The sequence below is a fragment of the Triticum aestivum genome, chromosome 6D, assembly GCF_018294505.1.
Source record: "Triticum aestivum cultivar Chinese Spring chromosome 6D, IWGSC CS RefSeq v2.1, whole genome shotgun sequence".
NCBI lineage: Eukaryota > Viridiplantae > Streptophyta > Magnoliopsida > Poales > Poaceae > Triticum > Triticum aestivum.
Genome location: NC_057811.1, coordinates 60,304,430 through 60,319,538, shown reverse-complemented (window position 1 = coordinate 60,319,538; position 15,109 = coordinate 60,304,430).

The following is a 15,109-nucleotide window of genomic DNA, read 5'->3' as shown; positions in this document are numbered from 1 at the left end:
TAGCTCAATATGATGACTACTTGATAGTTTAGTGCACCATGCTTAACGGCTTAGAATAGGGACTTCAAAGACGTTTTGAACGTCATGGACCATATGAGATGTTCCAGGAGTTGAAGTTAATATTTCAAGCAAATACCCAAGTTGAGAGATATGAAGTCTCCAACAAGTTCTATAGCTAAAAGATGGAGGAGAATCGCTCAACTAGTGAGCATGTGCTCAGATTGTCTGGGTACTACAATCGCTTGAATCAAGTGGGAGTTAATCTTCCAGATAAAATAGTGATTGACAAAATTCTCTAGTCACCATCACCAAGTTAGTAGAACTTCCTGATGAACTACAGTATGCAAGGGATGACGAAAGTAATTCCCGATCTCTTCGTGATGCTGAAATCGACGAAGGTAGAAATCAAGAAAAACATCAAGTGTTGATGGTTGACGAGACCACTAGTTTCAAGAAAAGGGCAAAGGGAAGAAGGGGAACTTCAAGAAGAACAGCAAGAAAGTTGCTGCTCAAGTGCAGAAGCCTAAGTCTGGTCCTAAGCCTGAGACTAAGTGCTTCTACTACAAAGGGACTGGTCACTGGAAGCGGAACTACCCCAACTTTTTGGTGGATAAGAAGGATGGCAAAGTGAACAAAGGTATATTGGATATACATGTTATTGATGTGTACTTTACTAGTGTTTATAGCAACCCCTCGGTATTTGATACTAGTTCAGTTGCTAAAGTAGTAACTCGAAAACGGGAGTTGCAGAATAAACAGAGACTAGTAAAAGGCGAGGTGACGATGTGTATTGGAAGTAGTTCCAAGATTGATATGATCATCATCGCACACTCCCTATACTTTCGGGATTAGTGCTGAAACTAAATAAGTGTTATTTGGTGTTTGCGTTGAGCATGAATATGATTTGATCATGTTTATTGCAATACGGTTATTCATTTAAGTTAGAGAACAATTGTTGTTCTGTTTACATGAATAAAAACCTTCTATGGTCATACACACCAACGAAAATGGTTTGTTGGATCTCGATCGTAGTGATACACATATTCATAATAATGAAGCCAAAAGATGCAAAGTTAATAATGATAGTGCAACTTATTTGTGGCACTGCCGTTTAGGTCATATTGGTGTAAAGCGCATGAAGAAACTCCATACTGATGGGATTTTGGAATCACTTGATTATGAATCACTTGATGCTTGCGAACCGTGCCTCATGGGCAAGATGACTAAAAACGCCGTTCTCCGGAACTATGGAGAGAGCAACAGATTTGTTGGAAATCATACATACAGATGTATGTGGTCCGATGAATATTGAGGCTTGTAGCAGGTATCATTATTTTCTGACCTTCACAGATGATTTGAGCAGATATGGGTATATCTACTTGATGAAACATAAGTCTGAAGCATTTGAAAAGTTCAAAGAATTTCAGAGTGAAGTAGAAAATCATCGTGACGAGAAAATAAGGTTTCTATGATTTGATCGCGGAGACAAATATTTGAGTTACGAGTTTGGTCTTGAATTAAAACAATGTGGAATAGTTTCACAAATTCACGCCACCTGGAACACCACGGTGTAATGGTGTGTCCGAACGTCGTAATCGTACTTTATTAGATATGGTGCGATATATGATGTATCTTACCGATCTACCACTATCGTTTTGAGGTTATGCATTAGAGACAGCTGCATTCACGTTAAATAGGGCACCATCAAAATCCGTTGAGACGACGCCTTATGAACTGAGGTTTATCAAGAAACCAAAGTTGTCGTTTCTTAAAATTTTGGGGTTGCGATGCTTATGTGAAAAGGTTTCATCCTGATAAGCTCAAACCCAAATCGGAGAAATGTGTCTTCATAGGAGACAGTTGGGTACACCTTCGATCACAGATCCGAAGGCAAGACATTCATTGCTAAGAATGGATCCTTTCTAGAGAAGGAGATTTCTCTCGAAAGAAGTGAGTGGGAGGAAAGTAGAACTTGATGAGGTAACTGTACCTGCTCCCTTATTGGAAAGTAGTTCATCATAGAAATCTGTTCCTGTGACTCCTACACCAATTAGTGAGGAAGTTAATGATGATGATCATGTAACTTCAGATCAAGTTAACTACCAAACCTCGTAGGTAAACCAGAGTGAAATCCACACCAGAGTGGTACGGTAATCCTGTTCTGGAGGTCATGTTATTTGACCATGACGAACCTACGAACTTTGAGGAAGCGATGATGAGCCCAGATTCCGGGAAATGGCTTGAGGCCATGAAATCTGAGATGACATCCATGTATGAAGAACAAAGTATGGACTTTGGTTGACTTGCCCGATGATCGGCGAGCCATTGAGATTAAATGGATCTTCAAGAGGAAGACATACGCTGATAGTAGTGTTACTATCTACAAAGCTAGAATTGTCGCAAAAGGTTTTCGACAAGTTCAAGGTGTTGACTACGATAAGAGAGTTTCTCACTCGTATCTATGCTTTAAGTCTGTCTGAATCATGTTAGAAATTGCCGCATTTTATGAAATCTGGCAAATGGATAAACAAAACTACATTCCTTAATGGATTTATTAAAGAAGAGTTGTATATGATGCAACCAGGAGGTTTTGTCAATCCTAAAAGTGCTAACAAAATATGCAAGCTCCAGCGATCCATCTATGGACTGGTGCAAGCATCTCGGAGTTGGAATATACACTTTGATAAGTTGATCAAAGGATATAGTTTTATACAGACTTGCGGTGAAGCCTGTATTTACAAGAAAGTGAGTGGGAACACTACAGCATTTCTGATAAGTATATGTGAATGACATATTGTAGATCAGAAATAATGTAGAATTATTCTGCAAAGCATAAAGGAGTGTTTGAAAGGAGTTTTTCAAAGAAAGACCTCGGTGAAGCTGCTTACATATTGAGCATCAAGATCTATAAAGATAGATCAAGACGCTTGATAAGTTTTTTCAATGAGTACATACCTTAACAAGATTTTGAAATGGTTCACAATGGAACAGTCAAAGAAAGAGTTCTTGCCTGTGTTACAAGGTGTGAAATTGAGTAAAGACTCAAAACCCGACCACGGCAGAAGATAGAAAGAGAATGAAAGTCATTCCCTATGCCTGGGCCATAGGTTCTATAAAGTATGCCATGCTGTGTACCAGATCTATTGTATACCCTACACTGATTTTGGCAAGGGAGTACAATAGTGATCTAGGAGTAGATCACTGGACAGCGGTCAAAATTATCCTTAGTGGAATAAGGATATGTTTCTCGATTATGGAAGTGACAAAAGGTTCGTCGTAAAGGGTTACGTCGATGCAAGTTTTGACACTAATCTAGATGACTCTAAGTCTCGGTCTAGATACATATTGAAAGTGGGAGCAATTAGCTAGAGTAGCTCCGTGCAGAGCATTGTAGACATAAAAACTTGCAAAATACTTACGGATCTGAATGTGACAGACCCGTTGAACTAAAATTATCTCACAATCAAAACATGATCACACCTTAGTACTCTTTGGGTGTTAATCACATAGCGATGTGAACTAGATTATTGACTCTAGTAACCCTTTGAGTGTTGGTCACATAGAGATGTGAACTATGGGTGTTAATCACATGGTGATGTGAATTATTGATGTTAAATCACATGGCGATGTGAACTAGATTATTGACTCTAGTGCAAGTGGGAGACTGAAGGAAATATGCCCTAGAATCAATAATAAAGTATTATTTATTTCCTTATATCATGATAAATGTTTATTATTCATGCTAGAATTGTATTAACCGGAAACATAATACATGTGTGAATACATAGACAAATAGAGTGTCACTAGTATGCCTCTACTTGACTAGCTCGTTAATCAAAGATGGTTATGTTTCCTAGCCACATACATGAGTTGTCATTTGATTAACGGTATCACCTCATTAGGAGAATGATGTGATTGACTTGACCCATTCCGTTAGCTTAGCACCCGATCGTTTAGTATGTTGCTATTGCTTTCTTCATGACTTATACATGTTCCTATGACTATGAGATTATGCAACTCCCGTTTACCGGAGGAACACTTTGTGTGCTACCAAACGTCACAACGTAAATGGGTGACTATAAAGGTGCTCTACAGGTGTCTCCAAAGGTACTTGTTGGGTTGGCGTATTTCGAGATTAGGATTTGTCACTCCGATTGTCGGAGAGGTAACTCTGGGCCCACTCGGTAATGCACATCACTATAAGCCTTGCAAGCATTGTGACTAATGAGTTAGTTGCGGGATGATGTATTACGGAACGAGTAAAGAGACTTGCCAGTAACGAGATTGAACTAGGTATCGAGATACCGACGATCAAATCTCGGGCAAGTAACATACCGATGACAAAGGGAACAACGTATGTTGTTATGCGGTCTGACCGATAAAGATCTTCGTAGAATATGTGGGAACCAATATGAGCATCCAGGTTCCGCTATTGGTTATTGACCGGAGAGGTGTCTCGGTCATGTCTACATAGTTCTCGAACCCGTAGGGTCCGCACGCTTAACGTTACGATGACAGTTTTATTATGAGTTTATGTACGTTGATGTACCGAAGGAGTTCGGAGTCCCGGATGAGATCGGGGACATGATGAGGAGTCTCGAAATGGTCGAGACATAAAGATCGATATATTGGACGACTATATTCGGACTTCGGAAAGGTTCCGAGTGATTCAGGTATTTTTCGGAGTACCGGAGAGTTACGGGAATTCGTATTGGGCCTTAATGGGCCATACGGGAAAGGAGAGAAAGACCCCAAAGGGTGGCCGCACCCCTCCCCATGGGCTAGTCCGAATTGGACTAGGGAGGGGGGGCGCCCCCTTCCTTCTTTCTCCTTCCCCCTTCCCTTCTCCTACTCCCACAAGGAAAGGAGGAGTCCTACTCCCGGTGGGAGTAGGACTCCCCCCTTGGGCGCGCCACCTCCCCTTGGCCGGCCCTCTCCTCCTTGCTCCTTTATATACAGGGGCAGGGGGCACCCCAAGGACACACAATTGATATACGATATTTTAGCCGTGTGCGGTGCCCCCCTCCACCATATTACACCTCGATAATACCGTTGGGGAGCTTAGGCGAAGCCCTGCGTAGGTGGAACATCATCATCGTCACCACGCAGTAGTGCTGACGAAACTCTCCCTCAACACTCGGCTGGATCGAAGTTCGAGGGACGTCATCGAGCTGAACGTGTGCTGAACTCAGAGGTGCCGTACGTTCGGTACTTGATCGGTCGGATCGTGAAGATGTACGACTACATCAACCGCGTTGTGATAACGCTTCCGCTGTCGGTCTACGAGGGTACGTGGACAACACTCTCCCCTCTCGTTGCTATGCATCACCATGATCTTGCGTGTGCGTAGGAATTTTTTTTAAATTACTACGTTCCCCAACATATACGCCGGTCAAATTATTCATCATGTCCACACATTGAATTGACGTGACAACACGCTGTGCGTGAGGTGACACAAGAATCTCGGCGGCGTGTTCGGGTATTCTGGACTTCAGATTTGGAGTACCACTTATTTGTCGAAATCTTTCATCATTCACTTAAAACAGTCGATTGATCATACATTGAGTACCATATAACTGGAATTACCGATGCAAGTCGAAGAAGGATTGGCCGGTGCTGCCGGCTGGCGTCAAGTTCGATCCCACGGATCAGGAGCTGATCGAGCACCTTGAGGCCAAAGTGAGTGCTGACAGCGCGAGATTTCAGTCTCTCATCGATTTGTTCATACCAACCATCGACAGCGAGCACGACATATGCTACACCCAACCTGAGAAACTTCCAGGTAAGACACCGATCGGCCGTCTACTTGCACAAACATATTCCTTTGTTTATAGCTCTATTTTTCTTTTTAGACGCAGACCTGGTGAAGCAATTACAATTTTACAGTTAATAAAAAGTGAAACAAGTGACTGCAACATGCCAAAGATGTTATGAAAATGCCAACTAGGTACACTAAAACCTGTATTCCACAATACTGCAGGTATCACACTGAGTGGCCTAAGGAAGCATTTCTTCCAGCGCAATTCCATGGCGTTCAAAAGGGGCACGTGGACGCGTCGCAAGATACAGTCGGAGTGCGGCATGCACGCGATGTGGCACAAGACCGGCAATACCTTGCCGGTGATGGTCAACGGCCGGCAGACGGGCAGCAAAAAAGGTTCTGGTGCTGCACACCAACAAGAACTTCGACCAGCAGAGGAACAACTAGGTGATGCACCAGTACCACCTCGGGGACCTGGAGCAAGAGAAGTAGCGGGAGCTGGTCCTCTGCAAGATTTCCTACTAGACGAACACTAGGTCCAGGAGTAAAAAGGTTATAAGTTAGTTTGGTATTGGTAGTTGTACTACCTTGTCGTCCGCAAGTTGGTATTGTTGTTAACGATCTTTTGGTATGAACTTGCATTTGCTTCCAACCATCATGCCGAGGGTCGACGTGGATATAAAGCTGAATCATTTGTTTCAAAACGAATTTTCAGGCACCTGATTTTTATGTGATGGGTAGCATAAGCACCTGCCGTTCGAATTCCAAGTTCTCCAATTTTTTTGAAACAAGTGCATGCACTTATTATCACGATAAAAAATAATATCCGTGCTGCATCCCAGTTATCAATCTGTACTTGCAGAATTCTCTTGTTTATTGAGCACGTATATTGTTTTTTCAGGTCGAGCAAGTTTCAACTGGGTTGTAGACTGCCCAGGGTTGGTTTTGTTTTTAACAGGCCCAGCCCATGACGACAACGGGGCACAAAGATCCAGCAGGTATCTACTGGCCTCTGGCCCGCCAGCGTTAGTTATATTTTGTCTTACAACATCCGCAGGCAGTTTTTTTACTGAATCAAACACACAACCCAGTTCTATTTTCCTCTTGAAACGCATGTCCTACATCCGTTTTCTAATCTCTACCTATAGTTTTACTAGTTCATATACACGTATCACTATATTTAAAACACATAAAATTCCCTTTTCATATTTACATCCTTATTTTTGTTGTTTTTTCCCACCCAGCGCTGATTTTTTTACCACTGGTTTCCCTTAAACCAACTCAATTGCCCCACGTCTTATTTTCTTACAAAAACAAAATGATTTTTTTGGCAAATCAATAAGTTCTTAAAAAAATGTTTATCATTTCGGGATTACAACAGTTCGGACTCCACCGAAATATGCAAAATAAGGTTGAACTTTTTGACCGTGGTCCTGGGCAGAAAATGGGCTGTAATAAATTACTTAAGAATTAGCAAATGGGCTGCAAATTATAAAAAATAGCAAATGGGCTTTATGTTGTCTGCCACAGATTTGGAGGCTGACTTGTGGGCCTACTAAGTTCATGCGTACACAAGGTTTCTCAAAAAAGAAACTTAGTCAACAATCGACTCTATCAGCGTCAGACTGTTAGATGTCAATCTAACGGCAATCATGCTTCTTCAGTCTTTGATCTTCCTGCCCCAGCCGCCCAAACCAGCACCGTCCGAACCGCCTGCTCTCGCCTCCCGTGGCCGGCAGTGCTGCCGGGCAGGCCTCACGGCCCCATCATACTCGCATCCCTGGCCTGTCTATCCCTCTACTCACCTACACCTCCTGTTATCTTCCGGCGACGGCAGCCGAACCAGTCAACCCTCGTACTCTCCACCGCGTGGGCAGCCACTGTCGTGTCTTCCCCGGCTCCGCGTCGTTCCCTTTGTAGGCCTCGCCATCGTCCACCGCCCTGGTGCTCTCGGCACGGCGTGGTCAACGATGTCGATCCAACGGCTGTAGTGCTTCTTCAACCTCTGGTCTTCTTGCCCCAGCCGCCCAAAGCAGCGCCGGTCGTGCCGCATGCTCCTGCCTCCCGTGGCCGGCTGTGCTGCCGCGGAGGCCTCACTGTCCCCATACTACTCCCACCGCTGGCCAGGCCATCCCTCCACTCACCCACTCCCCCTGTTATTCTGTGGTGACGGCAGCCTCACACCGCAGCCGAACCAGTGAACCCTCGTACTCCTCTGCGCGTGGGCATCCACTGCCGCGTCTTCCCCGGCTCCGCGTCGTCCCCTTCCTAGGCCTCGCCGTCGTCCACCGCCGTGGTGCTCTCGGCGCGGCGTGGTCAATGTGGTCAACGACCGACTTCCATCGGAAAAGTACTGTACGTGGAGAGGCTGACAGCTGGGTCCACGACAGCCGCAAGGAAGTGCCTCCTTATTATGCGCAAAATAATTATTCCTCCACCTGACCGCAGGGACCCACCGGACGGGCCACCAGTATTTCACGGAAAAAACATTTCCCCCTGACTGCTGGGACCCACCGGACAGGCCACCGTATTTTGCAAAAAAAACGTTTGCCCCTGACTGCTGGGACTCGCCCCGGGCATAAAAACCGAAGACCGAACCCGAAAAGACCGAGACCGAACCCGAAATGACCGAACTAAATAAGACCGAATAAAAAACGGTCTGCACTACTGTATGACCGAACTAGTTACGGTCTGATCGGTCATCTGATGTTGTGGACCGAATAGCCCGTATAGACCGAATTTAGAAAAGCCCATCTGGCCAGCCCAAGGTCACAAGCGAGATAACACACAAACACACCTCGTCCTCACCTCACGATGCAATCGATTCACAGAACCTAGCCGCCGCCCACTTTTGCACAATTCCTCTTTTCTCTCCCACCACGAACCCTAGCTGCCGTCCCTCGCGGTGGCGTGATGCCGTGAGCCGTCAGCCGTGACCGAGGAGCGCCGCACGCCTCTGACCGATGAGCGACGAGGACCGGCGCCCTGAGCTGCTGCCCTAACCGGTGACGACGAGCCGACCACCATCCGCGACCACCGTGCCCCTTGCGTCGCGCCGCCAAGCCCGACCCTCTTTCGTCGCTCCACTACCAGTGACGTGGACATCCGCCGACGGTGCTCCATCTCCTGGCTGCTGCAGTTCGTCACCACCTCTCGTCCTCTTTGAGGTTGGTGCTGGGTCGTCGCCTGCTGTTCTTCCGGTGTTGTACCTTGCAACTGAATCCTGAAGGCGAGCAAGATACTTCATCTCTCTATGTGCATATGTGATGTCTAGATTGTCATTCTTTTATGTGAATCAATTATATTGTTCAAGTTCTGTGATGTTCAAATTAAGGTTGATATAGTGGCTTGCCTTTTTTGGCTTGTATATATTCACGACAGATTCGTGCCATGCTGCTTTATGTACTAACTAGGCTATAAGTAGTATCTTTTTGTTAGTTTGTATGTTCCTGTGTACCATTAGATGAAGAAATGGTTCAGTAACGAGTAACCTGTTTTTTTGTAGATGCTTTCTATACTGGAATCTGAACATGATGAGGGATTGAAGGACAAAGATGATGCATTTATGAGTGTAGATGCAGAGGTAGATGCAGAAGCAGATGCAGAAGCAGCGGCTGCAGAAGCAGGAGACGAATCATTCTTACGTAGCATCATTGAAGATGAAGATGCCGAAGCAAAAGTTGGTGAAGGTGCCAATCCAGAAGCTGCTCAAGATGACAAGCCTAAAGGACGGAAGCAAATGGCGTCAAGATCACAAATCTGGGAGCATTTTACCAAAGTTTTTGATGACAAGGGGTTAGTAAAGGAAGGAAAATGCAAGTATTGTGACCGACCAATTCAAGCTACTACATCAATCAATGGAACAACAGCAATGCACAGGCACTTTGGTACATGCAAGTGCAGTCCGAATAAGAAAATGGATCCAAATCAGACCACTTTGCAAGCAACTCCAGGAGATGGCATTAATACTTGGAGATATGATGCAGAAAAAGTTAGGAAGGCATTTGCTATGATGGTCACAGAGGATGAACTGCCTTTTGCATTTGGTGAGAAATCTGGATTCAGAAAGTTCATTTCAGTCGATTGCCCCCGCTTTAGTCCACCATCAAGAAGAACTTGTACTAGGGACACTGTCAAAATCTATCTAGATGAGAAATGCAAGTTGAAAAAGTTTTTCAAAGAGAATTGTGGAAGTGTGTGTGTAACCACTGATTGTTGGACTTCTCAGCAGCAAGATGGCTATATGGTAGTGACTGCACACTTCATTGATGAAGAGTGGAAGTATCATAAGAAGATTATTAATTTCATTATGGTGAAGGGCCACAAAGGGAAGGATCTTGGGAAGAACTTGCAGAGATGTTTGATGGAATGGGGGCTAGAGAGAGTTATGACAGTCACCGTGGATAATGCAAGCAATAATGATGGCTGCATTGTTCACTTGAGAAAGTGCATGGTTGAGGCCAAAACTAGCATAGCTGCTGGAAAGTTTTTGCATATGAGATGTGCGGCACATATTGTCAACCTTATTGTACAAGATGGCCTAAAAGAAGTTGAACTTTCAATCAAACGTGTCCGAGCTGCTGTGCGATACATCAAGAATGGGACTTCTCGGTTGGTAAAATTCAAAGAGCTAGCATTGGAAGAAAAAGTTAAGAGCAAAGCATTCTTGAACCTAGATGTATGCACTCGGTGGAACTCAACTTACATAATGTTGAAGGCTGCCATCACCTACGTGAAGGTGTTTACAAGGTACTATGAGGATGACCCATTGTATGCGTTGGACTTGTCTGAAGAAAAAGGAGGATTTGGGTATCCAGATGAAATGGATTGGGAAAATGCTAGGAAAATGGCTGCCTTTCTTGCTCATTTTTATGATCTTACTGTTCGTGTGTCATCCTCACTTCATGTCACTTCCAACAACTTTCTTTTCGAGGTTGGCAATATACACATATTGGTTCAAAATTGGATGAGCAGTACAGATCCTTTGCAAAAAGCTATGGCAGAGAGGATGAAAGAAAAGTTTGACAAATACTGGGGGTCTTGGCATGAGAATGAAAAGGTGAAGGATAAGGGTCCTATTGTAAATGAAAGAGGGAAAGGGAAGAAGAAGGAGAAGGAGGAGAAGGAGAAGGAAAATCTCAACTTGCTCATTTTTATTGCTGCAGCTCTTGATCCAAGGTATAAGCTTTCTGATTTCACTAGGCTCACTACTTTGGAAATATTTGGTGTTGAGTCTGGAGAGAAGGTGTGGTATGCTGTCAACAAATGTGTTCGCGAGTTGTTTGAAGAATACCGAGTAAGATTGACTACACCAGAACCAACAACACCAGCCATTAGCCAAGTAACAATAGAAGGAGGAGGAGCAAGTATGATGAAGGAACTAATTGCAAGTAGGTTGAGGCAAAATAATAGTGGAGGAAGTGCAAGTAGTAAATCTGAGCTTGAAAAATACCTTGCTGAAGACTCTGAAGACCCTGACAAAAAAATTGACATCCTAGGATGGTGGAAAGAGAATTCATCTAGGTTTCCAATCTTGGCAAATATGGCTCGTGATATTCTTGCTATCCCCATTACAACTGTGGCTTCTGAGTCTGCCTTTAGCACAAGTGGACGCATACTTGATGACTTTAGGACATCTCTAACTCCGTTTATGGTGCAAGCTTTAGTTTGTACGCAAGACTGGCTGAGAAGGTCAATAGATCCGGTCGACAACAAGGAGAACTTGGAAGAATTAGAAGTGCTAGAAAAAGGTAAAAAAATCAGCCAACTTGTCAATACATTTGTTTTTTTATTGTAGAGATATTAATATGCATGACATGCATCAGTACCAAACCAATGTATGGAGAACTTTATATGCATGACTTGACAAACTTCTTCATTAACTAGACCTAGCTAGTAGATCTCAACAAAATCACATTGCATTTGTCACTATCAGTATATCACCATAGCTAGCAGATTATGAAATTTGATTGAATACTTGACTTGTTGTAGAGTTGATTGAAGAATTTGGTGACAAGGTGAAGGGAAAGCGCAAGTTCAATGGTGGTGTTGTTGCTTCTTCCATGGCCAAGTCAAACAAGTGTGCAAGTCGACCAACGAAGTGACATCCACGTCTACTCATGGCTGAACTAAAATGATGTTGAATGTATGTTGTTTTAGTTATCATCTTTTGCTTTTAATTTGTGACTCGAGACTTGAGAATTGAGAACTGAGAGTGAGAGTGTGAGACCTTAATGTTTGTTGTTTTCTGCCGAATTGAAAGCATGTACTAAACTTGATTTGTTTCATGTCAAGTACTAAGTGGTGATGGTGTTTGCTGCTTGTCGACTCCATGGGCTGATCCGCTGATGTTACTGGATCTTCTTACTTTCTGGTGTCAAATATAAATGAGTATGCATGCATGGATCTTGTTGCTGGTGACGTGGTGATTATATATAGTGCTAATTTTCTATTTAAAGATTTTCATATGGTGTACTGTATTCCATCCAGATTGCATACAAGTGTTACTTGTTTGAATTTTTCTTATGTACATATGCGCCAATTTACAGACATATGTTATCTCTATACACACAGCTTTCTGCACACATGTACCTCTTTACTCTATGTAGTTTGTATACAATTGGTACTGGAAGTAACATAAATCTAGGTTCTAGCATTTAATTTGGTCTATTTGGTCAGGACCGAAGACCGAATAGTAAAGACCGAAGACCGAATAGTGAATAACCGAAAAGACCGAAATTATATCGGTCTTCAATTATGGGAGACCGAAATTTTGAAAGACCGAAAAGACCGGACCGAACAAACCGAAAAAACCGAACGCCCGGGGCTAGCTGGGACCCACCGGACGGACCACCGTATTTTGCGAAAAAACGTTCCCCCCGCTGTCAGCTCGGACCCACCGGAAGTGCCTCCTTATTACGCACAGAAAAATGAATACTCCCCCTGCTAGCTGGGACCCACCATGGTGGGAGGCTGACTTGTGGGCCTACTAAGTTGACGGGGACGGAGGGCTTTGTTAACTTAGTCAATATGAACGATTCTAGCTCCAGTGACCGTACGATGTCCATCCAACGGCCGTCGTGCTTCTTCAATCTCTGCTCTTCCTGCTCCAGCCGCTCAAACAAGCGCCCGCGGGACTGCCTGCTCCCTCCTCCCCGCGGCCGGCTCTGCTGCCGCGCAGGCCTCACCGCCCCACCGTACTCCCATAGCTGGCCTAGCCATCCCTCTACTCACCCACACCTGCTGTTATTCTCCAGCGACGGCAGACGAACCAGTAAACCCTCGTACAGTCGTACTCCCCTCCGCGTGGGAAACAACTGCCGAGTCTTCCCTGCCTCCGTGTCGTTCCCTTCCTAGGCCTCGCCGTCGTCCACCGCCTTGGTGCTCTCGGCGCGGCCTGGTCAACGTGGTCAACGACCGACATGCATCTGAAGTGGACTATACGTGGAGAGGCTGACAATTGGGTCCACGGCCGCATGCAAGGAAATGCCTCCTTATTACGCGCAAAATAATGATTCCTCCACCTGACATCAGGGACCCACCGAAAGGGCCTCTGTATTTCACGAAAAAATGTTACCGCCGCTGACAGCTCGGACCCACCAGCTATATCTTCGCACGCAATGAAGTGCCTCCTTATTACGCACAAAAAAATGAATACTCCCCCTGTTAGCTGGGACCCAGTATAGTGGCAGGCTGACTTGTGGGCCTACTAAGTTGACGGGGACGGAGGGCTTTGTCAACTTAGTCAATATGCACGATTCTAGCTCCAGTGACCGTACGATGTCCATCCAACGGCCGTAGTGCTTCTTCAACCTCTGGTCTTCTTGCTCCAGTCGCCCAAACCAGCGCCGGTCGTGCCTCGTGCTCCTGCCTCCTGTGGCCGGCTGCGATGCGGCGGAGGCCTCACCGCCCCCTACTACTCCCACCGCTGGCCAGGCCATCCTCTACTCACCCACACCCCCTGTTATTCTGCGGCGACGGCAGCCTCACACCGCAGCGAACCAGTGAACCCTCGTACTCCTCTATGCGTGGGCATCCACTGCCACGTCTTCCCCGGCTCCGCGTCGTCCCCTTCCTAGGCCTCGCCGTCGTCCACCGCCCTGGTGCTCTCGGCGCGGCGTGGTCAACGTGGTCAAGGAACGGCTTCCATCGGACATGGACTGTACGTGGAGAGGCTGACAGCTGGGTCCACGGCCGTAGCAAGGAAGTGCCTCCTTATTACGTGCAAAATAATTATTCCTCCACCTGACAGCGGGGACCCATCGGACGGGCCACCGTATTTCGCAAAAAAAACGTTTCCCCTGACTGCTGGGACCCACCAGCTACACCTTCGCACGCAAGGAAGTGCGTCCGGGGAAAAAAACAAAACGATTCGCCTCCCTGACTGCTGGGACCCACCAGCTACATCTTCGCACGCAAGGAAGTGCCTGACAGTCGGGACCCACCTGGTCGAAGCGTACGTAGCGTTGTCATTCTGGTCGCGAACGTGTACGTACATATATACTGCTGGATGTAGAGGCGCGCACGTGTCGTAGTAGAGGCGCGTACGTGTCGTAGTAGAGGCGCGCACGTAGCATGTACACGTACGTACAGCGATCAGGGTGCAAGAAAGAAAATACGGCCACGTATGTGTACATACGGGCGGGGTCTCGAACGCCTACTCGCGCATACGTACGGCCAGGGCTCGTGTACATGGCTGGGTCAGAACGGAGAAATAGCGTCGTCGTCGTGTTCATGGGGAGGCAACGGAATGCGTCGTGTTCATGGGGAGGCAACGGAATGCGTCGTGTTCATGGGGAGGCAATGGAATGCGTCGTGTTCATCGGGAGGCAACGGAACGCGTGGGAGCCAACCGGCTGGGTCAGAACGGAATGCGTGGTCGTGTTCATCGGGAGGGCTTGGATGGAACAGGCGATGGAAATGAGGCCTAGCGTACCATAGAACGGAGGAAACGAACCTCCTACGGTCGAAACGGGGGTCCTGTTGATCGGGAGGGGTGTGGCGTATCGCAAAACGGAGGAAACAGACCTCCTACGGTCGAAACGGGGGTCCTGTTGATCGGGAGGGGTGTGGCGTACCGCAAAACGGACGAAACAGACCTCCTACGGTCGAAATGGGGGTCCTGTTCATCGGGAGGGGTGTGGCGTACCGCAAAACGGGACTCCACGGGATACTGTTCATCTCCACCGTCAACCTCCTCCAGCCTCCACGGGCTACCGTCGACCTCCTCCAGCCTCCACGGGCTCCTGTTCATCCAGCCTCCACCGCGCGCTACTCCACCGGCTACTGTTCAACCACCCCTCCACCGTCTACTGTTCATCCAGCCCTCCACACCACGGGGTCCTATTC